Source organism: Lathamus discolor, chromosome 2, assembly GCF_037157495.1.
Source record: "Lathamus discolor isolate bLatDis1 chromosome 2, bLatDis1.hap1, whole genome shotgun sequence".
Taxonomy (NCBI): Eukaryota; Metazoa; Chordata; class Aves; order Psittaciformes; family Psittacidae; genus Lathamus; species Lathamus discolor.
The window spans coordinates 71,808,234-71,834,318 of NC_088885.1; the positions used below are offsets into that span (position 1 = coordinate 71,808,234).

The 26,085-nt window shown below is 45.3% G+C and overlaps 1 protein-coding gene across 5 annotated transcripts in view; it reads right to left on the reverse strand.

Annotated features, from left to right (window-relative positions):
* The window catches only part of RREB1 (ras responsive element binding protein 1), a 125,501-nt gene that overhangs the window by 80,085 nt on the left and 19,331 nt on the right, over nt 1-26,085 (reverse strand). The window lies entirely within an intron of this gene.

Consider the following 26,085-nt stretch of genomic DNA (forward strand, 5'->3'; position numbering starts at 1 on the left):
AAAAAAAACAAAAAACAAAAAACAAAACAGACAAAATTGTGAACAGGTTTCTTCAGTAAATGAAGTTTCAAGTTGCTAATTCTCCAGCCAAAAATGTCTGCTGCTAGTCCAAAACCACCCTCCTCTTCCAAAAAAGTAATTCCAGTGCTAGCGCTTCACACACTGCCACCAAACACATGATACAGACTATTCTTCCCACAATTCATGTCTGAAAAGGCAAACTCGTTTCCTTCTGCTGACTCCCATTGACATGCAATATACCATAAAGTTAGCCTGAAACAAACTCATATGAATTATGCATAGGTTCAATCCTACCCTGAGTAAAACATTAGTCGCAAGTTGCATAGAGAAAAATGAATGACAACAAAAAAACAACCAAGCGGCCTGGGCACCCCACACCCCCATCCCAGTTTCTGCAGCAGGACAGCAAAAGTTTGCCAGTGGGACCTTGACTAATCACTTTCATATATGCCCACATAGCAAAGCAACGCTTAAGTATCATAATCAGACTTATGATACTGAAATTCATGCTCTTTTGAGGAGTGATATTTCCACGTGAACATTTTCTCAGTCATATATACATACACACCCACACAGGCACTTTCTTTTAATCCTAAAAATGAAACAACCTTGCTTTACAGTTTTAAATCAGTACATACAATATCCATACACACACACATATATTTTATATATACACATTTACATTAATCTTGCTGAGGTTATGTAGAATCTACCCTATGACCAGAGATGAACAAGACCTGAAGTATTTTAAAATAGCCACAAAAGGAAAAATAATTAAAAAAAAGATAAATTTGTTATTGTTCTTTGATCAGGTTACAGTCCTCTAAAGGAACAAACTATTTTTACTCAACTGACAGATCCCATCCTCCAAACTTCATATAAAAAACTATACTCTTTCAGAGCAAAAGGAAAGGAAAAAAGAAAACCTTTACATCAGAACTCATACTTTCACTCAGGTACTAAATAGCAGGAGCTATCTTCCACTTCCAGTTCAGACATCATTGTTTTGTAGCGAGTTTTATATGCCTAATGGAGCTCAACCATTCAATATAAAGAGAATCAAGAAGAGAAGAATTCAAGGAATAGGTAGCCGTCCCACCTGTAGAGCAGACAAGCATGTATTTAAATGAGTTAAAATACAAAACTAAGAGGAAAAAGCAAGGAAAACCACCAGCTAAATAAATTATTTCTCACCGTAAGGTGAAAACTTTTCTTAATCTACCCACTCATTTCACACATGATAATGTGCAACTATCATTCGAACAAAAATTAGAAGAGTTACCACCAGATTTGTTTCACTCATTCCTTCATCTAGACTTCAAATGGGGTTTCTGAAGCTCGAAGATTTCACCATGCTTGCTTACTGGTAACTGAAGACAGAAACTGGCCTCTTCCTCACCTATTAGTGTCTGACATGCCACAAAGGCTATGGAGGTAGGCACTCTCTCATAAACAGAAATGGCAGCATCACCATGCTCAGTATATTTCACACCAAACTTGAAACATTATTCAATACAGATTTGACATAAAAATATGAAAGCTGAAAAATTCAAAGGTTTCTCAGCAAATACACCCCTTTAGAACTTCCTAAAATCTCTAAACATGGATAATTTCTGAAGTAATGAGGACTTCAAAATAGCAGTAAGGGAGCTCCCCGAAGGGTGGGGTAATTGGGAGGGTTATCACACCTCTGGGGGAAGTCACAGGCTCTATCTTGGCAATGTTCCATTCCTTCATATACCCAGGGGACTGATTAGTTCATGATAAGCAATTAGGCACCCTAGGGAGGACGGTTAACCGTTTTACCAAAACAAAAAGGCTGCACAAATGTAAGTCTCACTAGATTAAAGAAACACTATCTGCAGAACAGCAAATTTGTGTTTGTTCCCTTCTACTGGAACTAGCAAATATTACATTTTGCCTACATATGGCACACAAAGATCTCAGAATCCCAAATTTGAGCACGTACTTGCTGCTAAATTGGTAACAAATGCTCTGAAGCATTTTCTTTCCCAAGACACCAGTGCTGTGATGCAGGAAAAAAGGAGGAGGGACAGATGGGAGGAATACAGTAAATAATTAAGACGACTCGAACTAGCAATCAATCTAGTTCATTTAAGTTCTTTTCCTCATTGTTAAAACAGTTCCTAACCAGGGGATCAGCTGCAGAAAGGGGGACCTGGAAAGGCTATGTATGGCTGAATGTTGGTTGCATTTCAGCACAAACTCCCGGTCAGCAGCAGCCCCACCATTACACACCCTGCTCCTAAAAGAGTTCTGGGAAGCTCCTGCCTGCTGTGAGGCTTGCAGCAAGGCACCTATGCGTATCGCAGTCGTACCCACATTAAACATTTATCTCTGGTGAAGCAGAAAGATGAATTCACCTTTCGCTTGCCAACTCATGTAAAAGCTCCAGTACACACCAGAGCTGCCGATGGTGCTGTTTCCGACTAACATCAGGCCCAATGTATTTCAAAGTACTTCAACAGCTTAATATACGAAGGAATGCTTTTCGGTTAGACGACCCCCTGTTCTTTTCTTTCCTTTTATCTTTTCTTAACAGTTTGCCATCCAGTGATAGAAGGGAACCCCAGCTGCATAGCCTGAGCTTTTATCTTCTGCTGACCATGCAACAACACAAAGCTCAGTGCTGGATTTCCTGCTGCTTGCCGAAAGGGGCTGTTCAGCTTGTTTAAATATTACTTGCCTTGGGAGCCTTGGAGTTGTGCCCAAGCACTGTACTGTATCTTCCCGGCATCCATTTCAGCATGTACTTTAAAGGTCTTTAGGTTCGATGTACTATGCTCTCCCTCGCTACGGGAGGAGCCTGATGCCTCTGGAAGAATCAAAAAGAAAACCCACCGGACTCCTCCCTCTCTCCCCGTCTCCCCATTAATCCCTGTGCCTCATTCCATCACACAGCTAACAGAAGTCCCTCTTCATCCCAAAACCATGAAAACATACTTAGTCCAGTAAACTGAACCAACTGCAAGCAAGGAAAAGACATTATGGTACAAAAGGCTACAGCTGGGAAGAAATCAGATGCTGTGTATCACGTACAGCAAGCTACCAGTACTCAGTGAGCAAACTGAGAAAGTACAGTAGCAAAAGCAGGCTTTTAAGATGACAAAGGTGCAGCAGCCTCTTGCCATGCTAAATAAGAGCAGTATCCACAGTGGATTTTAGAAGAAAAGAACCTTCAAACACAACCTTCTCTGAATTTGCAAACTTAACATCAGGGCACTTTCTTTCCTTGTTCAGAGCAATGATGAAAACAAAACATGGCTTTTACAAAAAAGCAGAAAGGATATTCCACCCTTTACAAATTCTTTCAGAAGCTCTCCTCAATTACCGTGCCACCAGAGCCTGAGTTCTGGCTACAAGGTCAGCAGGGAGATAACCTTGGCCAATAGAAATGATCTGCATCAGCCAAAGGCAGCACCAGGCGGCCACCCATTAAGCAGCCTGGCAGGCCTCACTGTTAACCTGTTTGCAGCTGATAACAGCTGATACGGATGGAGAAGGAGGAGATAAAAATCCAGATTCACAACCTATTTGTAAAAGTTGTGGCACAGCAGTCTGAATAAAAACTTTAGTGAACACTGGCTGTGAGAATTGCCCTGTAAAAAGATGCTTCTCATATTTGATGGCAGCAGAGATGCAGAAATACATGCACCCGCACAAGCTGACGCAGAATTGCAGTCACAGGAGAACTGAAGGCTAGAACTGAAATCCTGGGTTTAATCCATTCTGCTTCGCCTCAGCCTGCGGTGTACAGACTGATTCAACCTGATGTAAGCCACGGCTGTCATTCAGAAGGACAGGCTGGCAGTCCTCACTTCACCCCACAGCTCCAGCCACAGTTCCCCCTCCAGCCTTGTGCCAGTCCTGGTGTTTGAAAAACTCCACAGTGATCCGGGATCAAGAGAACTGATCTGGTTTGGGATTTATGTTTGTTGGGGTTTGTTTTGTTTTTCACTTAAAAATGTATGTACATATAGTTTCATCAACAGCCTTCACACAGGGGAGCTGAGACATCGTCAAATTACACCCTCTATTTGAGTGAGGGATGAGAGACCTGAGCAAGAATGTTGTTGGTAACTCTACTCCTGCGGTGCTGCAGTACCGGTGAAAGATGAAAAGATGCAGTGGAACGTACCCACAGCCGACTCCATCTCCTGACTCCCTCTTCCTGCTCCCTGTTGCTCCCTTCTCTCCAGCTCAGAGCTTGCTTGCAACCCCTCTGTCATAAAGAACACTCCTATCATTTAAAAGTCAACCTGAAGTTCAGCTCTTCAATTAAACCCATTTACATGAATGTAAGTTCACAATAATAAAAACTACAACAAGCAAAATGTCTGCACTGCACCTCTCCCACAGCATCCCTGGAGGAGGAGTTCAAGAGAGCAAGAGCAGTCCCAGACAATGAATGCTTACTGCTTACTTACCCAGTTTTCCTAGATCAAGGACTGTGTGTACCTTTTGCACAGTGCTAAGCACAACACAAAACACCAGCCCAAGCTATCCCTCTTCCCTCCCTGCCTCCCTTGCTCTTTACACAAGCATCATTTTCAACTTTTTTGTCTGCCTGTAAACATTCATAAATGACCCTTCCCCCATGCGCAGAGACAAAATTTATCCCTCCAACACAACTCATGCTTCATTAAGTCACATCAGTAACCGTGCTGACGCAGTCTGCCACCATGTACCACCACATGTACCAACCACAGCTCCAGAGTCCCTGGTAAGTAGGGCAAGCAGCTCACCTGGAGTTCTCAGGTACTTTAGAAACAATATTTACAAACCTTGGGCCCTTGGACTTAACAGAGAGCACAGTGGGAATGGCACACATGCTCCTGCACAGGCGGCTGACCCTCTCCAGAGAGCAGCCTTTATTGTAAAATGCATCACCTTAAGGGGACAGGATGAGACACAAGTGGAGAAAAGAAACCAAAGCTGCAGAGGGAAAGGACGTGTTGCCTGGCTGCATGTCCTCAGGCACTGCTAGCTCACGTTGCTTGCACCATCTGATCGCTCAAAGCTAAACATGGAATGTAGGTAGCAAGTCATAACACTGCGCAGGGCTGGAGACGTGACCCATCAGCTGTTTCTGCATTATAATTATTGCACTGGGGCACAGCAGGACCAAAAGTTTGCCTGGGCAGATTTCTGCAATGTTTTGGCTTGTTAAAAATGACAAGAAAGGCCAGACCCGCTTTCAGCTTTGTGATTACACTCGCTTTTCCGCAGGCCCGTCTTTCCCTGTTTAAAATCCTCAATCTGCAAAGAAAAGCAGAAGGCCCAGAACTATTGCCCTTTTTTCAAAGCAGCATTAAGCAGTCAGATTTCATAGGGCTGTGATCACTCTCTCCCCTCTCCACAAGATAGAAAGGAGTTTCCTGCAAAGACACAGCAAAACACCACTCCTGAACCACCATTCTCTGCACTTCTAAGCTGGTCTTGGTCATTTCCCCTTCAGGCTGCTTCTGCTCCCAGGCTTTCTCTAGCTCTCTTTATTTTTAAAGTTTCTGCTACCAATAAAAAAAAAAAAAAGAAAACCATACTGCAATACCATCATTTCCTTGTATTATCATATTCTCTAGTGAACTGATTAATTCTCAGAGTGATCCTGACCCTCAGCTCCCACTGGGCCTCAAGTGATGCAAATGGTCTCTTTCAGCTCTTCCTCCATTTTATTTTTGTCCTAACATGCACCAAGTACAAGTACAGGACTAAGTGTTGCAACTCTGGGCTTAAAATGCAAACATCCTCACCGATGGAGCTGGAAAAGAACACTTCACTTCTAGGCACTCTGATTGCTGCTGTAATGTGTTCAGAATTAAGCAAAGCTCAAAGAGCACAAGTCAGTAAGGAAATAATTTAAGCCAGTGTATATTCAACATGTCTTACTGCCCTAGCTGTGCCCTGTAAGCAAAGCTTAAGTTATTAAGAGCACAGTTTGCCAGGCAGTGTGACACTAATTTTAGTGCAACAGGTCAATGGAGATATGACAAAAACTGTAAATGGACAGCACAAAATCCTGCAGCAGTGCATAGCCACAGGATTTCTGTTGCATGAAATGGAGCAGGCAGTGCAAATCTGTATAGCACAGCCCCTTTCCAAACGACTCCCTTTAAGAGACCATAAGCATTTGCAGGATGGAGGGATGCTTTTGGGAGGTCCCTCAAAGCTACCTCAAGCTTCCTGTTTGACACCACGTGGACTCCCCCTGCCCTCAACCAAGCCGAATAAAAATCTAGCTCTTTTAGCGTATTTCCAGACAAAGATGCACTCAGACCGAAATTGTTGTAAGAGCTGAATACAAAAGGGATAACCCCCAAACTTCAATACCAAAGGGATAACCCCCAGACTTCAAAGATGCTATTTTTTCTGCAATAGCAGAGAGGTACAGGGATGCTAGGTGGTTAATGGGAAGGCAGGCAGAAGGGAAGACATCATAGAATCATAGAATAGTTAGGGTTGGAAAGGACTTCAAGATCATCTAGTTCCAACCCCCCTGCCATGGACAGGGACACCTCACACTAAACCATCCCACACAAAGCTTCATCCAACCTGGCCTTGACCACCGCCAGGGATGGAGCACTCACAACCTCCCTGGGCAACCGATTCCAGTGCCTCACCACCCTAACAGAAAAGAATTTCCTCCTTATATCCAATCTAAACTTCCCCTGTTTAAGTTTTAACCCGTTACCCCTTGTCCTGTCACTACAGTCCCTGACAAAGAGTCCCTCCCCAGCATCCCTATAGGCCCCCTTCAGGTACTGGAAGGCTGCTATGAGCTCTCCACGCAGCCTTCTCTTCTCCAGGCTGAACAGCCCTAACTTCCTCAGCCTGTCTTCATACGGGAGGTGCTCCAGTCCCCTGATCATCCTCGTGGCCCTCCTCTGGACTTGTTTCAGCAGTTCCATGTCCTTTTTATGTTGAGGACAGTAAGGTACGAACAAGCTTGCAGGTCAGAAAAGCACACTGAAGGCTAATAGACCAAAACTTCTGTTAGCAGAAGAGCACCCATCTCCAAGAAACCACTTCCTATCTTATTCTCCCCATCCCCTCCCCGGCAGCATTCTCCCTGCTGTAATTCAGAACAGCCAGGCAACTGATCTCTAACCATACACCAGAGGAACTGGCTAATACAATGTCACCCGGCCCACCACATGAACAAAAACCACCAACGAATCCAGCTGGTGGTTAACTGCAAATTTCTGCTTTACTCAAGGCATTATACTGCTGAGGGTTCCCTCACCTTTGCACATACACTGCCCTCCTAGAAACACCCTCTGCTCAAACTCAGATTTACAAACACATGTACAGATATTCTACACATCTGCTTCCACCTGGTGGATTACCAGAGATGGAGACTGCAGCGTTTTTAAAACAAACACCTAAACCCACCTCTAAAATTAGCTGAATAGTAAATCTGTGGACAAGAGCAGAAGGGAAGAGTGATTTGGCTCAGCGTGGGGAGGGGGAAGCCTGCAAGAAACGGAATAGGGATTGCTAAACTGTTTAATCCACTCGGAAATTCAGGTTTTTCTCTATTGGAAAACAAACCAAGAAAGGATTTTCCTTTCATTTTGAGGAGTCTGTCGAAATTGACGGGGACACAGCTATTCGGTATTGCTCTGGGGTGTTCAACAGGAATAAATTACTTCAATCAAACGTCTTCTCAAAGAACTTCAAATACTGTTTTCACAGTCTCCCCTTCCATGACCAAGAAAAAAAGAAGTTTTTTAATGCATATTAAAATACATATTATATACACACACTGTGTATAATCAAAACAAAAGCCTAAAGTAATTCATTAATTACTACCCATAACTAAGGATTTAACACTTCAGCAAAGCAAATAGGAACTGTCAGGGAGTATCCTGAGATACTCACTGTTGTACAACCTTTCAGGTCTGGTTTCTACACATTTCCTTGCTGTGATACCTGCAAACGCAGCTTTGCAGTAACTTCCAGTTCCATTTTCACATGTGTATTTTTAAAGACAGCAGCCGCCTTTGCCCTGCGTATACAGCATCAGGGGTATTTCGCTCTCTACAGCCCAAGTTCCCAGAAAAGCCAGCTCCAGAGATCCTAGGTGTGGCACATTCTTTTTTGCTCTAGGTACTCCTCCTGACTGGAAGTGAAGGTAAGTATTACTCCAGCTTCAATCTGTCTCCCCCTTGTACCCACCGCAGCTTAGTAAGACACAGTCAGGAGACTATTGCAAATTACACTTCAGGGCTCATTACAAATCAAGGCCTCAGTCTAGCTAATAAATTGATACCAACAGGCGCATTCTATGGAAGAGACCCCATAGTGTTCAACAGAAGCTGCAACGGTCCCAGTGCAAGCTGTGGTCTGCAAGGGACTGCTATGTAGCCCCTGCATCAGGAAGTTTGTTTGCATCACATGCACAGGTATTTACCAGCTTCTGGGACTCTGTTTTTATTTGGGAAACCGGGATGTTTAGCACGGTGTGCAAATCCTGTCAGACAACTTTCAAAGTACCCTTACTCCATATGGAACAGAACTGCCTACAAAGTAAAGCACATTCACAAGAACAGCGTTTTAATCTTAGGCTGTCAAACCCCTCAACCAGAAAGACATTCTCTACCTAAACCTGCACATCACAGTCCAGAAGAAACAGGCACACATTCCTCACATGTATTTTGCATGTGGAAGAGCAGACAAATAGAGTTATACAAGATCATTAAACTGCTACTACAAGATGTGGCACTAGGAAGCCAACTTCAGTACTAACAGAGATGAACTAACTAACCCTGGTCTGGAGTAAGAGGAACTTGAGGATGCTTGGCTTTCACTGGGTCATGCACAGCCCCTTTCACCATTCATATAGCAACAGACATTAAGAGCAGAATGCACTGGAGAAATCATCATTGCCAATGATTATCAGCTATGATAATCAATGGCTAGCTTATTCAGTCAATAGCTGCAACTGCAATCTCCCACCACCCACTTCACCCTTCCCAAGTCTCAATGCCCCTGCATTACAGCTTTGAGAAGAACCAGTCAGACTCTCTCCCCCCTTTTTTAGGGATTCTAGGTCTGTTGTGATTTTTTTATTGGTAAGAAGAAAAAAAATTAACCTGAAGTTCCTTCGTCCTTAGCTGCATTCTTAGAAATGGATGGAGATTTATTTTTATTACTTATTTTTCTTTCAACCCAAACAAATGTGGCCTGAAGCTAAACACCTGACGTAGTGTTTCAGCACAAAGCTTGGCAGAGCTGCCTGCAAAAGAAAGGACCCCTGACAAAGCTGCCTGGTGATCTCCAATTGAAAACCCTCCTGGCAGCACAGCTTCTTTCATGCAGAGGAACCTCTGACTTTCTCTCTCCTTTTCTGTCTCTGATAACTCTCCCAGTATATCTGGAAATTAGGAAGCTATGTTCTCTAAAAACTGGTATGCTCAGGCCCAGTAAACCCTGCTCCAAAATGGTGGAAGAGGACAGTCTGACATCTCAGCAGAGTAAGTCTCAGACTACGCTGGTGGAACTGCAAACACTAACGTGTATTTCCTTCCTTGAATACTGGCGCTGTCATAGCCCCTCATTTCAAAAGTCAGGAGAGATTTTCAATGCATTTTTGGGGTTACTGACTTTAAGCCCGGAGGATAAACTCCACTCGTGGTTGTTCACAAGTAAGAAAATGCTTGCCTGGAAAAAGAAAGCATCAAAAAACTGCAATTCTCTCACAATCACTTGAGCTCAAGAACCACAACCTTAGTACTGCCAGTTTCCCATCTCATTAAGTGTCTTGCAATACTTGTTTTTGTAATTGTTTTCCATGCTGTCTACACAAAAAGCTATCTCGGAAGCCAGAAGAACTACATTCCTTAAACATGGACCCTTTCCAGATTCACCCCAAACCTTTCTGTGCTTAAGGTCCTACACATACATGAACGCACAGATTGCTACAGGGCCAGCAGTTAATTCATTTTCAAGTTGCCCTAATTTTGAGGCTAAACACTTCTTAAACTTCTCCATCCCTGATATTTCCCTTACCTCTTTCAGGGAAGTCAAGGTGCTTCCTGCTTTCCTCCATTCAGTCACCAAGACTCCACTACAACCTACCAAGCTGCTCTCCCATAAGCCACGCAAGAGTGCTACCATGCAGGCCGAGTGCAATTCACATTAACTACATACACAGCATGTTTCTTTCGAAGAACTTCATAGCGAGTAGTTGCCCTTTTTCCAGTTTTCAACTCTTCTTTTAAGATACGGACACCTCCTCCCTTTCTTCGCTCATCACCTCCACTTAGAAAGGCTGAAGCTCACTTGATCGCATGGTAGATGGCAAGGCTTTTGAATCAGTGGCTGCTAGCTGGTCTTGAACCAGTTTGGGTAAGGTTCAGAAAAGATACAGAGTACAAACACACTTCTACAAACTTTAAAATCCAAACGCAAATTTTCCACCCATCACCTTCAATGTCAGGCAGTAACAATGCTAATAAAATAAGGCAGACTATGAAAGGCCTATCACCTACCTGTCTGGGGTTCGATGACTGCTGACAGCTCCTCAGGAGGAAGGGACAGCAATCCAGCCACCAGTGGTGGTTACCTCCCTCAGCCTCTCCACCAGACCCTACCCTACTGGCAGGCCCCTGTTCAGCTCACTGGAGTTCCTCTGTTCCCCAGACATAACAAACAAATATAAACAAATAATGGCTGAACGCCACTAACAGCAGCTTGAACTCAACAGCACCCACGTTCTCTCCTCCTCCTCCAGTGATGCCACAGACATCCTGGGGCTCAACACCACCAACTTGGAGGTACAATGAAGAATAAACGGGTGGTCACTTCCCGAGGTCAAAGTGTACCTACAAATGAAGGCTCACAATGTGATATGCATTTATTTTCTTTGCATACATAACATCCTCTATGCCTAAGTCAAGGCGAACTCCATTTTGGAACGCTTTTTAAGAACAAAAAAGCCCACTCCTTCCGATTTTTGTGCAAGAAGAAAATCCCCCAGTACTCCCCACTTTGTGTGCTCAGGGCCCTGAAAGCTGCCAGAAATAGCCTGAGGATGGGGAGAGAAGGAAGATTTCTGTGATGAACCCTACTTTTCAAAAGGTTTTAGAAATAACTGTACGATCAAACAAACGCAATGCACTGCTCAAATCAGTATGCAAACTCAGAGGGTAAATCATTTTGAAAATCATTATGGCTTTAGGTTTTCTACTTCTATTTATTTACAGATTTGACGGCAAAGGACAAGTGGTGGAATAAAATTACTTTTCAACCTCAAGATATAATTAACACAGGAATCAGCACCTTTGCATCTTTCCAATACATTTGTATCATAGACTCAGCGGTGCAAACACAAGGATGCATACCTGCAAGGTTCATAACCACACCTTTGCACTAAAAAGATTACCGAGCAATCTAACAAAAGGGTGTTTACTTTTAGTGCATACAATTCTGTACCACTCAGCCCATTTGCAATCTCTAATACTGATACCATTTAATACTGAAGACAAAGGAACCCATGTTTCTCCACCAATCAGATGTAGTAAATCCACAGAAGTCAAAACAACCAGACAAGAGACAGGAGAATCAGGCCTTTAGGATGCTGCACTACTGTCTCCTCCGTGGTTAATTTGGATGAGCTTGTTGAAGCACAGCCTTTAGCCAAGTGCTTTTTCATACAAACTCATCCATAGCTCAGAGACGATTAATCATCATTTATTACTCACCTTCTGGCAACACCCACTTTAAGCTAGGCACCATCCAGACACATCATGAAAGACAGTCCCAGTCTGAAGGCTTTGTAGTAAATGGGAGCCATTTCTGAGACCCAAGCCTGATGGACAGACAACTACAGACACCCGTGGTACTCCGCACAGCTACAAGGATCTGCCAAAATAAAGCTGCTCACAAGATAACTTAAACACAAAAGCAATCCTTTCAAAAAGGGATGAGGCGTGTATTAAGTACACCTACTTTTCAGTGCCTTTTCTGCCGACTGCTACTGGTGTTATGGTACAAGTCTCGTGAAAGGATTTTGCTGAAGAAATACGATGAATCTTCATAGACTTAGTGATCAGAGCACCTCACTTGGTTACAGTACATAGGAAAGTAGTTATTCTGTTCTGCTGCAGCATTAGTAACTTCTCAAACAAAGAAGCCTGATTGAGGCAGACAGTGAGGGGCTTATCAGCTTAGGAAATGGGAAGGATGGTCCAATTAACTGCCAAGCAGTCAGACATAATTCACTCTGACGAGGCCAATGAGAGGTAAGTCAGAGAAATGCATGTCCCATCCATTTACGTAACGCCCAAACATTCCCCCCTGCAAAGTCTTCCCTTAGGGAAGCATTGCCTAACTAAGGAACAAGTTGCTAAAGGAAAATCCACCTCTATGAATCTACATCTAACCAGCACCCTCTCTGATTAAGCAAATGCCTCAGTGGTACAGGAGTCACTGCCAGTTGTTAAACTTCTGGACCCAGGCGCTAACAGCCGTTCACCAAGCAGACAGCCAGAGAGCTTTATGCAAGGTTATCTGGGGTCCACACCACTGTGGTGTCTTCTCACACACCAAGGGCAAGAAGCAGAAGGCACAAAAAGGCAAGAATACCCCACCCCAGCCCAGGCAGGCAGATTCCATCTCCTTCTCCGAAGCCACTTCTGCTAGCACAGAATCTGTGAAGGAATCTCTATTAAAGAACCAGAATGCTACTGAAGTCATTTCATGGTGTGAAATGAAAGAAAGAAGCTGAAGGCAAGCCATACGTAACAGCTGATTAAGAAAGCTATGAATCCAGCTGCAGTGCTGCTCCTCACATCCTCTGCCATGCTCAGCACCCTGCTAGCATGGTATAAACAAAAAGAAGGCAGAGAAACAGGAAAGGCAGAAATTCTACAAAAGATGCTATATGAAAAGAGAAAGTTCCCAGGGAATCATAGCCCTAGCTTGGGACCTAAGAGGCAACTGGCATTAAAAGTGGAGAGAGGAATAAAAAGAAGGAAAAAAAAAAGTCCCTGAAACACTGATGCATAAATGTGAGCTTTATCTGTTGTTTATGGAAAGAGTGGGATCCTTATTCTGCAACAAAAATGCACATGTGGGACCCGGTCCATCCTTTGGTAAGGCACCTTGCTTTGTAGAATACTCTTCATTTTCCAAGTGCCAGACATGTCATGATCAGAAACACGTGCTTTATGCACTATGAGCAGGGTGTAAAAGACCCCAGTTGTGTGGAGTATTTATGTTACATACGGCAACATCCTATTTGTCAGCCGGTTACCAGGAGCTAAGGAATCTGTGTGGTACTAGCAAAGTCGCCTTGCAGCAGGGTGTTATAGCGAGCACAATCCAGACTATATATGGTATGTTTACTGAAGGATTGGGCATAAACATGTTACAGAAGAAACGATGTCTTGTATTAAGACTCTGGGCTTCCTGCTGCAAGGCAGACTATCCTGCTTGGAAAGCAGCTTGTCACATACTCCTCATATGCTGCTCGCTGTGGGTGCCAGTGAAACCTCTAGAAAACAGGAACAGGTTATGCTGCAAGCAATGATTAACTATGTGAAGGATCAGCTCTCCAAGCTCCACCCGCCAGAATTCCCTGTCTCCTTGCTGCTCTTCCTCCCCTGCTACTTTCCGGGGATGGGACTGCTTGCAAGGCAACCCAGTGGAGGGCATAAAGGCATGCACATGGGCACATGCCACACAGAGTGCTGCCTCTGCGACAGGATGATAGGCACGGACAAGTGCACCCTCTATTTCTTAAGACAGCTGGCAGCAGGCAAGCAAGCCTGCAACCATCCTTGTGCCCCCCTTCACACCCAGTCGGCACAGGACTGTTTCATAGTGGGGAGGAATGGGGGGAAATCCTGAAAGGATAGAGGGAGGAGGGTGTACTGAAGATGCCTTAAAGTACAGAGAAGGTTCTTATCTGGGTTCAACGTCCTGCCTAACCAGTTTTGTGGCATGTTCCAGTTAACTCTCCTTTTGGTCGAGTTTGTTAGTTGTTTTAAATTTTGGCAACCAGACCCAAGCTCCAGCCCTTCTTTTCTCTGACTCCTTTCATGCTCCATCGCACTCCAGCACAAACATAGGCACACGGAAAGGAGATGCCAGAAGACTCCATCACAGACTGAAACTGGATGCACAATTTCTGTAGATCACTGGATCTTCCCTACCAACCCACCAGGACCACCAGCCCTCAAGTGCCAGACTTCCTGTCTCTGTCACTGCTCTTCTACATTACCAACTTCTGCAGCCCCTCAAAAAAACCCCAAAACTACACAAAGTGGTAAAGGGGTGGGAAAACAAAGTAAAAACGCCCAAACCCAGAACCACACAACCAGAAGACTGCATGCCACACTAATCTAACCAGAGTGCAATGTGGGAGCAGCAGCAGTGATCACTGCATCAGGATGTACCATCATCACCACAGCAGATTTATGTCTTCATTGTGTACAGTATTCACAGGGTTAACGGACAGACCAAAGATCAGAAATGTATCTGCTAAGCAACAAAAGCATCAACTCAAAGATGTGCTGGGTGGGTTCTGACAGGGGTTAAGCAGTTGGTAACCAGGTGGAAGAACTTGGTGGTGGTTCAGGAACCATTTTAAGCAGCAGACATATTAATCATGAGAGTGTTGGTAAAAAAGAACCAGGGGCAAAACTATGCTACAGAAACAAGGACCCCTAAAAGCTCAGCAACACACACCTACCCATCCGTCACATATAAAATAAACTTAGAGAAACCAACAAAGAAGAAAGACTATTACATGACCTCCAGAGCACAGTAAATCCCTCAGAGCAATGAGTGTAAGGCATCAGGAACTTCCTGGTTTCCAGGCCATCATTTCATATGTTTTCTGGGGAGTTTTCATGCTGTGGGAAAGATTTCCAAGTACACTGAAAGTAAGCCTGCAACATCCCCTTCCACTCCCACAGCAAGTATGCAGTCCATAAAAGATTAAAGTGCTGGAAACACGTGCTTGAGAAAAATCGTACCAACAGTATAGCACTTGATGCATTTTATCAAACTATTTTGCCATCCCTGTTTTAAGGCAGTGTGGGGAGAGACGGAGCAAGCAAGAGCACATGACATGCATGCGGTCTGTAACTTGCACACCATTTTACAGATGTAGTTACTATACTGGCTTTTCGGGGAGGCTTTTCAGGCCAGCGCAGCCTTTGTCTCATATGCTATATGCTAGCCAGCTCATAACAAATGAGCAATCACGGAGAAAGCAGATCTAGCTCCTTCTCTGATCCTGCTGGGATGCTGAGGCATGAAGATGTGCCTGAAAACACTTCTGTCCCGTTGGGAATCAAATCAATCCCTTTGGTCACGCGAGCGCCTGAAGTCTGGTACAATTATTAACTGTGCTGCAGTCACATGAAAGAGAACAAGCTTCCCCCTCCCACCCTCATCCCACGGGTAACATTGTGTGGGCAGTGAATATATGAAGGAACAGGGTGAGTTAGGGGGAGAACCTCCACGGAAAGGCTACAAAGCTGGACTTTATTACTCCTTTTTGGTGTATGGATTATTACATTTCAGGCAAGCCTGCCTAATGCTCAGACTCGCTCAGGTACCCAAAACAGGACGAGGTGGAGAATCCTCCTCTTCCCCACTCAGTACCACCTTCTTTTAAAGAGGGAAAAATAAGAGATGCTTCCAGTTTCCCCCATTTCTTAAACACAAGGATGATGGAGCACAGAAAATGGCTTTATTGAAGCGTGAGTGGGCCATTTCTAAGCTGGTAGGTTTGCTTGGGAAGTGTTCTTACTTGCTTGGAGGTACTCAACAGGTATGAGAGAGGAAAGATGGGGAAAAGAGTCCACTGTGCTTTGGAAGAGAAACTCCTGGCATTATGACAAATGAGACAGGCAGTGTGGACTAAGAGCCTAAGCTGTGATTCATTTGCTGGGACCAGAGCCTTATGCAGCCTCCCTGTTCCACAGCCTGCACTCACGTAACTGACTATGTGGACGGCACTTTCCCAAAGCTGCTTTTCAGGGCCAAGGGGTAAATGACAAGACAAACAACATGCAAACAGCGAAGTACCCACTAATTCCAACTCCTCCTCAGCTCCCTCCTCATGCACCTCCCAATCTGCTGGAAGGCCTGAGTTATGTTAGTTGAAGTATAACCCAAGCATCACAGATGTATGTGTATGCTGCAAAAACCTGTGCTGGGAAATACTGCACTGCATCTCAGCTAGGATGGGAGCCATGCTCGATGGCCATATAGCCCCTGCAGCGGCAGGTCTGACATCAAACAACATGTCCTAGATGTAGTTAAGAATGCAGCACATCTTTAAGTGGTTACATCTCCAGCCCTGTGGCACTTAACAGGAAAAAGAGGGGGAAAAGATTCTGGGTCGATGACATAAAACATAAAAACATATACTTTCAAAGCACTACATGTATTTTCAGTTAAGTTATAATTGAGTATGTCCCGAGTGAAACTACTACATTTGTAGTGTTACACCATGCATCCATTTTAAAAACACTTTAAAATGTGCTTTTGCCTCAGCCCGCCTCCACAGGATAATGAAGAAATACCATTCATCAGGAGCTCCCTAAGAAAAATAAACTTTAAAACAGCATGGTACGCTCACTGAGTAACATGTATGTCTGCAGAACTGCTGTTCTTTATGTATTCTGCATCTGAAAACTGCAAGTCTCACACGCGTGCACACACAAAAGACAGACAGACTGCTGCTGCGGACAAAATGGTGCCATTTAATACAAAAATCTGGTTTATGCATAGCCTGGCTGTAGTGCATGCTGGTCCCAAGCAGAGTGGGATGCAGCCAGTTATATCGAACAGTTGTGCCCTCAGCAACAAATGGTGCATTCATAAAACTGGAAAAGCCTCTGTCTAGGGGCTCACAGTTCTGCAAAGGAAACAATCGCTTGCTGACATTTTCTGAGGCAGGGTATGGCCAAAAGAGGTTGAGGGGGAGAAGTATGATCTACAGGAAAGTTATGTACAGAAGAAATACCAAAATATAAAGGAAATCCCCCAGCTCTGCCATTCCGTTCCCTTTGCACTCTCCCTGCGTTAGCCAGTCTCTAACAAAAGACCAAGGCCACCTGAAAAAGACATGCTTAGAAAACACTCGGCCAGTCAAGAGTATAGAAGAAAAAGGAGGAAAGAAAAAACCTTTCTTACAGAACGCTGGCCCATGAAGAAGCGATAGACATCACAGAGGCTGCAGCACACAAAGCTGCATCTGACAGGCAGTTTCTCACAAGTTTCTTACCCTTGCCTTTATTAGCTATGCCACCTCCACACTGGTAACTCAAAGCCAACATCTGGTGCTAGCTAAATGTCAGCACAGACAATCCCTTTAATAAAAATTTAAAGAGTCTGGGTCCCAACAAGGAAGTCATTAGTGCTTTGAATCTAAGACCCTGCACAAGAGCTGCAAGACTGAAACAATCCAGGCTTTTCAGCCAGGCAGAGCAGTGACTGTAGTGTGTGCCAGGCCACCTCTCCAGGCTCCAGGGCTACCTCGCACTGGGGATGCTCGGATCATGGCCACCGGTCCCCGTGTAGCCCATCTAGATGGCTTGCCTGGTCAGCACTGGTGGGCCCAGACAGGTCTATGGATGCTGCAGGATGGGAGCGTGCCATATGGTCTGCCCTCAGCCTAGGGAGCAATGGCTCCTGAAGCTGAAATGCCAGGCACTGCTGCCTGCCTCAAACACACCTGGCATCTGTATGGCTGAAGCCAAACCTGCTTGCCCTCAAGATACAGGAGACACCCACAGAAGTCGACGCAAAAGTGCCCCTAAATGGCTGCCAAGCAGCATGGCCTATTAATGAATACCCATCACCTGCTCTGCGCTACTGAGCTCAGTAATTAACCCCCTCCAAAAAAAACCAAATCACACACTATAACTGAAGTTCAGCGCCAGTGAAGGTTTCTGTACGAGGAGAAAAGAATTGAGACCCACCTGCACGCTGATAGGAAATAAGAACCAAGTCTCCTCAGTCACTCCTTGCTGCCCCAAGGTTGTGATGGGGCATCCACCTCACTTTCTCCTGACACTCACATGGCACAGAGGTCTCTCACATCTTGCCTTGCCAAACCTGACCATGATAGCTTGGAGCAATGAGACCATCCTCCCTAGCCTGGAGGAGCCCAGCTGAAAGAGGAAAGAAATTCTGTGTACTGGTTGACAGAATGAGTCCCTTCACTATACTATCAAAAGACTCTGTGTGTTAGAGATTGAAGGGAGTACTCTTGCACTGAAGCTTATGCAAAGGTCTCTAAAAGAGGGATGCATGCAACTCTTCCCACCTACAGTGCACCTAAAGGTCCTTTAGAAACCTTTTATGAAGCAATTTCAGAGGGGAACAGGACTGCAGTCACACAGACTGACAGTACACGAGAAAAGTGCCATTCCCGCACCTCGGTGCTAGTAGAGCACTGCTGGAGCCGAGGAATAAATGCTGGGAGCACGCACAGTCAGCTACAGCGGGGAGAACCAAGCAGAAGCTGTTGAGGCACTGGAGAATGAATGGCAATGTTTTTGTTTACCAGCTGTGCACTGTAAATGATTGCTTTTGCAATAAAGTTTGCACTGTATTTGCATAAATAGTTTCAATACAACTGCATGGAAAGCCGCTTCATTAGCGCCGGTTATCAGTCAGAGACCTACAGCAAATACGAAACTGCAAATGCTTTTGCAGTGGCATCAAAGCAACCTAAAAATTGTCTTTCTGACCTTATTCCTTGGTCAGTTTCCAGGCAAGGCAAAAGTTTACACATACACATAAATGTTTTGTACGTGCTCCCATTAAACTTGCCCTTAGAACTAAGTGAATGCATTTCAGAATTCAAGTAACAGGCATGATTTTGTTTCCCTCCATAGACTTTACTACAACACAGTCAACTTATTAGGAGAGACAGTTTTGTTTGTTTGTTTTTGCTTTAAATTTGGAGAAGGCAAAAACACCTGGGAAGCTGTGGGAGAACATCAGAGTTAAGAAGGAAATTACACCCCAGCCTCCTGAAAAGCTTTCAAATAAAGCACTTTGGGAAGTCTGTGAATAAGAGACAAAGAAAGAAGTTCTCGATTTGAGCAATGTCTTTCCCTTGAACACTGAGTCACAGAATACAAGTCTGCACATCACCTTGTGAAAGAAAAATAAAAAATAAATCCTGCCTGAAATGTGTCCCTTTTCACTGTTTACTTTTGTTTGTTTGTAGTGGTTTGGTAAAATCCCACAAATATTTAAGACCAAAACCACAGTCCATATTTTATATTTAGATGAACTATGGCACCTTCCAAGAAGCTGTGATTGCAAGCCTGCATCTGAATCTCCCTCTGCCACTGCCAGGACCATGCAGCCACAGTAGGTTGAAGAGCACGGGCCACCACTGCAGCCCTAGTGGTGATGCTGCCAGTATCGGCCCTGATTTAAATCAGTATACAAGACAGTAAGGAAAGGAGCCCAAAGGTTTCTAATCGAGTGTGCTGAACACCATGACCTCCTCACACCCCCGCCCCACAAATGCTTAACTGCTGAATGAGAATCCTCTCGTTTCCTGCACTGAATCATCTGTGTCACCACAAAGATGAGATTTGTAACTGTGCGCACACGTTTCTTATTTGAGGGGCATGCAGAGGAGGGTGTTTCTCAAACTACTGTCAGATCAGCCACAGACGGTTTGGATTTCTTCCGCGTTTGATGTATCATTTAAGTAAATCTGTGTTTTTTTCCACAGAGGTACAACCTTTCAGTGATACTGTTTTCTAGGAAACACGCAGGTGAACGCTACTACTTTTCTTTTGCAAAGCACCATTTGAATGGAGCTAGAAGGGACAGGATATGCAGATTTGCACAAGTAAAAATAACTTATAACTTAACCTCTGGCATCAGATGCTTCAACAGATTTAATTAGCGCAGGTCATATGCTCTTTTCAAAATGCTTTTTTTCCACACATCGACTTAAAAATAATTTCACTAATTTACCTGCAAATGGCCTCATTTTCACTCCTAAACTGATAAACTATTTTTTAATCACTACAGCAATTCATTTTGCACACAAAATTAGCAGCACTGCATCCTTCAAAAGCAATAAAGAAACATCCAGGTTGCCCAAGACAAAGAAAGGTGAGGCAAACTGCTAAACCTCAGCTCCTTAAGCAACCCCTCCTAACCAGGATGGCTTTGTACCATTGCTTCATGCAGGCAGGGAGGGAAGGACATTGTGATCTCCTGCTGCCAGCTCCGGGCCGTGCACTGCTGAAATCAGTGGGAGCTTTGTGGATGCTGGGTAGGAGCAGCCCCATATAAAGATGGCACAAGCGACTGCAAAAATCATACTCTGCTCCTGATTGATCTGAGTCATGAGGAGTTCATGCTGTCAGTGAGCAAGAGCACGAGGAGGGCTGATGTGTTCTGGTCATCTCACTAAAGCAGCAGAAGAACTTAAGATGCACATCCTCCTTGCAGCACCACGTGCTCTTACCTGGATGAAAGCTTAAGAACCACAGTTTTCACATGGGCCTACTTTTTCCTCAAAGCTTTTTCAATCTTCTCCACCCCTCATTTTAATGAAGGAAAACCTACCAACCTTTTGACCTTGGACTTGCTCGTTTTCTCTGTCTCTCTCAGTACATGCTCTTTGCTAACCATTCAGCATGCTGCGAGCCCTGATAAAAGCGGTTAATGTTTACTGAAACCTGTGTATGAACTGTACTAAACCTGATGCAGGGGGAGGCAAAGTTCTGCTAGCAGCATCCATGACCAATTGAAAAGAAGTGGTGGTTGTTTTTCTTTTTAAACCACACACCCCACCCCCCCCTCGAAACAGCTGCATCAGTAGACAGGCAGGCAGCACATTCCTCTAGCTGAAAAAATGCTTCTCATCCATCCACCTAGACACATCAAAATAAGTCACTGTGCTGAGTACCACAGGCCTTCCAAGAACACATAAAAGCAATCGATGAACTGAATATTTAGGTTCTCTTCTGGGTGGTGGGACGCATACTTTATCCCCAAGTAACTGTTTTCCAAAACAATCTGAAAACATACAAGTCTAGCAGAAATGCTGGGTGTTCCTTGTAGGAAGTCCATATACCCTTGCTTGAACAGTGTTCAAAACATCCTCTCAATTAAGTGGAAAAAGCGCAACATTACTACTGTAAACTCAAACTACAATAGCTGATCAGTGTGATTGTGACCTTAAGTTCACCATAATTTCCACTCACCAGTGACACATCCTTAGAAATAATCACCTGTTTCAGTAGCTGTAACTGTGCACTATTGAAGAAGAATGTTCTGTAGCATAAACCAAATTAATGCATTGCCCTTTCTTAGCTCACTTGCATTCTTTCCTGTCTGTATTCTAATACCTAGCCCAGACAGCACTACCAAACAGTTCCTCCCTCCCTCCCACCTTCTTTGGTGACAGTGGGATGCGCTCAGGTGCTTAAAGCCAATTTTTCCCTTTGTACTAGAGGGCAGCAACAGCACCACAGTCACCTTGGAAACAACCATCACCCACTGTTTGCAGAACAAACAATGGTACCTTTTCAGCCAGCGCAAGGCAGGCAGGGCAAGGGGCAGCCAAGCAATTCTGGGACTTACAGGAGTGTTAACATATTGCATTCATTCAGTGCGTCAAAAAATAGTTCAGCACAAGAAGCAGGGCGCTCTCAAAGTGAGAGCCTTTGGCTGGAAACCACAGACAAGCGCACACGGCTCAGAAGGTCAAACAAGTCTCCCAAGTCAGCAATGAGGTCTTTTCCTCTCATTTTTTCACTTGCCCTCCCGTTCCCCTCTCTCATGCACACAGAGGGATGAAAAACGTACCTATTTAAACTGATCTTATCCACGGAAAGTCAAGTGTTCAGCTTCCAAGTAGCACTCACTGAAGTTTTCTCAGTGTGCCAAAATATTTTAAAGCACTGTTTACCCGCACTTGTAGTGCTTTGTACCCAACGCATCAAGAGCCGTTTCCAGAAGCGCTCCTTATGAAGTTTGCAAGAATTGTGGTTATTGAGCATTTCAGACCCTATGTCTAAGCACTCAAGCAGTCACATACCCCTCTCCTTTCAAAATAACTCCATTTTCGCAGAGCAACAGACAATCTGACTGCTTTAAAAAAGCCAGATGATGTACATCTGGCTTAGCAGTAACTTCAGAGTGGCTTCCTATCTCCTGGAGACTTTTTCCTCTGCTCACAGAATACCCACCACCAAACAGGCCTTTTTGCATGCAACAAGCAGGGAAAAAAGTTACGTGTTTAAGGATTCAGGCTTTATCAATTTTAACACCCTCCCGCAAGGCGCTCGCTCTTTTGGCCAGGCGCAGTGTTTAAAGCAGAAGGGAGACTGAGGCATCACTCAGGCACTTCAGTGCTTTATAACCTTCCCACACCAGTTAGCAGACACCTACGTTGCTGAGAACAAGCTGACAGAAGTCCAGCTGCCCAGCTTGTCTGTAAGGCCACTCGGCAGAGGATTGAGAGGCCCTACAAGATCATGCTGCCGCTTGATTCGTGCATAAAAGAGCATCCAGGTGTGCTGTGAAGGAGTGCCAGGCACAACACACCCAGCTGAGAACTGCGCTGAGGTGATGAGAGCTGCATAAAGGTACAACAAAGAAACTCATGGGCAAGATCGGTAGATTTCCACATCGCAATATAAACATTTTTCTACAACCTTCTCTGCTCTTTCATACTGCAGTCAGCTGGGGTGGGGGGGGAGAGAGAAGGCAAACATCTTAATTTGACCATTAGAAACACTGACTGGTGCTGTCCTGCTAGCTAAAGCCTCCAGCAAGCTTGTCCATGTGGGCCAGACAGGTTCACTCACGACTTCAACCATGGTAGCTCAGCTGAGTCAGATTAACATTACCAAAAATCTATCTTGATGCTCATTAAGATGCAGGCTAACACACTAACTGGTCTCGACACCCACAAACATGGCTTCGGACACAGCACGCTGTAACTTAAGGAGCATCAGGAGAGCTTTAACTTCTTTTTTTTTTTTCCTTAATTGTGTTCAGCTAACTCAGTTGACCTCAAACAATTGAGACACACACCCTTTTTGCCTGTCAGGACAGGGTCCTTCTCTGTCTTGCACTGCTGGGACAGGAGAAGTGAAATAGGTATGGAGGTGATTCACATGCAACCCATCCTTCACCTACTCCTAGTAGAGGGTGGAGGGGAGGAAAGCACACGGGTGAAAAGCCACAGCTGTTCCAAGGCTGTTCCAACTTCACAGTACACGATTTATGGAAAACAAAACAAGAAGAACAGAAAAATAGGATCTGAACATTACCGACCTGAAAGGATCATTATAAATACCTCCTGCTCTGTGTAAGGGCTACCCTGGGCTCCATCTGCCTTCAAGGCCAAGAAAGGAAACACTGAACTTGAACAGCAGCCAGGATGCACTGTCTACTTTCTAACAGCGCCGGGCCGTGCTGAGAAGGGGAAGTCTCTGCCTGTGGCAGCAGGGCACTGGCCAACCGTGGCTGCTGCTGCTGCCTCTGCACCACCACATGAGCTCCCAAAAGAGCCGGGCAGAGGGATGAGCGAACACACAGCAGCTCTGCCCCACAGGACTGCCCCTCTCCCCCCACATCTGAAGCAGCACCAAGCTCGGACGGGAGCCCCAGCAACAGGCTCCGGCTATTTTGGCAGCGGCACGTGCTCGGGAGGCCCTGACTCAGCGGGCGAGGACGGCACGGGTACCAGTCAGACGGGCAGGCTCTCCTGCGCAGGCCAGCCTCCCCGCCGGCTGGGGCTGCCATGAGGCACCTTCGCTCGGGCATCACCGCGAACACCTCCGGGGGTCATGCTGCGGCACCGGCGGCCAGGCCTCCCTGGGGCAGGGAAGCAGGAGGAGCAGCAGTTGCTAGGGCAGGGCCAGCCCTTCCCCTCCCTTCCCCCTGCGCAGCCACCCCCACCCTCCAGAAGCTCTATCGCAAATCCCCAGGCCGCGCCGACTGCCAGCTGACATAACTGTTTAGTCAGCAACCAGGGAGAGGAGCAGCCGCCCCCCTCCATCCTTACACGGCTCCTTCCTTAACCCTGGTACCTTCCCTGCTGCCAGCGGCCGGCAGGGAAACAATCTCTGCTCCCCAGCCCCTGCCGGCCTCAACGAGGCATTCAGCTCTCCACAAAGTTTGCCGAGCTCTGCCCTTCAGCTGAGGGATCAGGGTTGTTCCCCCCCCTCCCCTTCCACCACCCTGCCCCATCCCCCAGGCGAGAGGAGATCCAGAAGCTCCGCTTCTGCTAGAGCAACTTCCTCCGTTTGCTGTGAGAACATCACTCCGGCCCGCGCCGCCCCGCAGAGGAAGTGCAACATAATAGGCAGGCCCCAGGTGCCAAGGTTAGCTCGTCCTTTTCCTCTCCCCGGGATCATTTCCACTCCTCTCAATACCAGCCTCCCGAAGACCACGGGCTCAGAAGCTGTGCAGGAGTTACGAGGAACAACAACAGAAAGGCCGAAACCTGCTGAAGCCCCGCACTGCCTTTACGCGCTTAAACTTACATGTGTTTTGGGGAGGTTTAACCTCTTCTGTGGAGCGAAAAGTCAGATTTCATCCATGCACACAAACGCTGAGCGACTCCAACCATACCTTTCCAAGTCAGAGAAGCTCAGCCCTCGCCAGCAAGGCAGTACTACGGGTGTACGTAACTGACCGTGCTGGCTTCCTCCACCCTCCTCACCGGAGATGCAACATCTACAGCAGTACAAGTGTGTCAGCTGAAAGGAAAACTGCATCCCAGACCAGCCTGGAATAATGAAAAGCCTGGGCAAAAGGCAAGGATTTAGTCAGTGAGGGAGCTGGAGGTCATCACCCAAATCCCATTTCCCAGAGCGCTGAGGATGCAGTCTCCACCCTCTATTCTGACAACACCTCTGTAACTGAATGCAAGATGTACTTTTAAAAACACAGGTTTTAAAGGAAAGCCACACGATGTGTTATTACACCTTTCCCTTGTCGGTTTGCTTGCACGGTACAGAAGTGTGCATCTCTTTACTCCAAAACACAAGTACTCGTAGTGTATGTAAAGTTGTTGCAGGGCAGCTGCTGCACTGGCATTTTTCACAGAATCCCCTGCCTTTCTAGGTGTTATAAGTACCATAAAAGGTGTAACTATACCATTGGTGTTATGATGCTATCCATAGTTTATGCAAAAACAACACGTCCTGTGCTGACATCCCTGAAACAAAACATATACTTGGCTTACCCTTTTCAGGGTGAAAACCTGAAATCTCCCCGTTCCTCCACTCCCCAAAACTACATGCATGCTCTTTTCCGTATTTCCTCAGAGCTGGGTATCTATGCAACCGACTCCAACTCAACTGCAGAATAACCGAGCAAATTGAAGAATTAGCGACCTGTCGCAGTTTATCACATTGTGAATATAAGGAGTTACTGAAAGAAAAAACCAAACACCCTACAAAGAGTCTCCAAATAACTAAGCAGTGGTGAGGACCAGAATTCCCTAGAGAAGAAGAATGTTTTAAGCTCAGAACTCCTTAATTCGCTCTTCCACAGTTCAGTGCTAAAACCCCACATTCTACAGAGGCTGCCTGCTGCCAAGAGATAGACAGCTGCAACACGTAGACACAAAAAGGAGGTGTCTTTTGGCTGGAGTTTTAGATTTCTGCATGCTGCCCTGTTTTACGTGCTACTCCCCCAAAGAGTTATAAAAAACAACTTCACAAATCTCCAAACAAATGGACTATTGTAACTGATGATAACTACTGATAGAGACTGTATTAAGTGTGCAGATGCCATAAAGCCCCTTCACAGACCATGCTCCTTTGCAACAAGACTTTTTTCTTGGAAATCTGCTGTTGTAGTTATTGTGCCTACTTGGCCGTTAGCATATGTTTAGTTCCGTATCTTACAACAGAAGCCTGGGCATTCCAGTAAAACCTATATCAGTCTTCATTTTTATTGTCTTTAAGCTGGTATCCCTGCACAGTGATTGACACTCTGCTCCTGGCTACTTAAACTGACATCTTCTACAAAAGACGCTGCACCTTCCCTGGCGAAGTTGCACCAGATTTGTAC